The following is a 1,163-nucleotide window of genomic DNA, read 5'->3' as shown; positions in this document are numbered from 1 at the left end:
AAATTTCAAACCCCCGAAAAAATTAATTTTAAAAAAAGGAATTTTAAACTTCTTTTATTTTTTAAAATACAAGTAATTCACATAAAAAAGCATTTTAACAGTTCTGAATAAATATCCAAAAAAACAAAAAATAAAGAGGTTTTTCATTGTTTGAAATTAAATTAACCAACAGGGGTGATCCCCAAAAACCTAAACAATTATCTGACACAAGGATTTTTTTGCTTTTGGTATTAAAAAAATTTAAAATTCTAAAAAAAAGAAAATTTTTTGGAAAACCTTTTTGGTGATTTAAAAAATTCACAAGTATTCCCCGTCCCTTTTTCCTTAAAAGGGGAAAAATTTGGTTTTTTTTCCTTTTTTACCCAATCCTTTTGTTTTTGTTTTCATCTAAGGAAAAAGTAAAAAAATTCATGTAACTTTTCCCCCCCAAACTTCCTTTCTTCCCCCTCGGCTTAGGGTTTAAATTTTTTCTTTTTGTTTTTTTCCCCCCCAAAAAATTTATGAAAAAAAAGGGGCAATTTTAAAACCTTACCTCTTTGGAAGGGAAAAAGGGAATGGTTATGAAAAGCTTTTGTTTTGGGGATGCATTATTACCTGTATAAAAAATAAAAAAAAAAGTAGAAATTTAATTCTGTCTAACCCCTTAAGAAAATTTTGGGGTTTAATTTAAAAATAAAAAAAACCCATAATTTTTTGGTTATTTTTAAAACAAAAAAAAGTACGAGAAAAAAAGTTTCCAATTGTTTTTTGGTTTGAAAGTTTCAGCCAGGGGAAAAAAAAGTAAACCTGGCCCCATTTAAAATCAATACAAACAACTGGGAATACCATTATTAAATAATATCGTTTTTTTGAACTAATTTTAAAAATTCTAGAAAAGAGATTTGTGAACCTTTTCAGAATGGGAAAAAATCTTCCCAAAAATGTCTTAACCCCTTATTCCCCTTCAAAACCCTAAGAATTAAGCTCTTATATTTTCCCAACAAATCCGGGGAGTTGCTGGGGTTTTCTGAAACCCCCGGCTTTCCCCAAGCGCCCCCCGGTTGGCCCCCTGGGGGGTTTTTCCCCCGGGGAATTTAACCAAGGTTGAAAACCTGCCCCCCAAAAAAAAACCAATTTTTCAAAAAAAAAATTTTTTGCCTATGAAAAAAGGCCCCTTCCCCCTC

The 1,163-nt window shown here is 31.0% G+C and overlaps 1 pseudogene; it reads right to left on the bottom strand.

Annotated features, from left to right (window-relative positions):
* LOC119588225 overlaps positions 1-1,163 on the bottom strand; it is a 48,411-nt pseudogene that overhangs the window by 14,023 nt on the left and 33,225 nt on the right.

Source organism: Penaeus monodon, chromosome 23 (genome assembly GCF_015228065.2).
Source record: "Penaeus monodon isolate SGIC_2016 chromosome 23, NSTDA_Pmon_1, whole genome shotgun sequence".
NCBI lineage: Eukaryota > Metazoa > Arthropoda > Malacostraca > Decapoda > Penaeidae > Penaeus > Penaeus monodon.
This window is presented reverse-complemented; position numbering and strand designations above follow the sequence as displayed.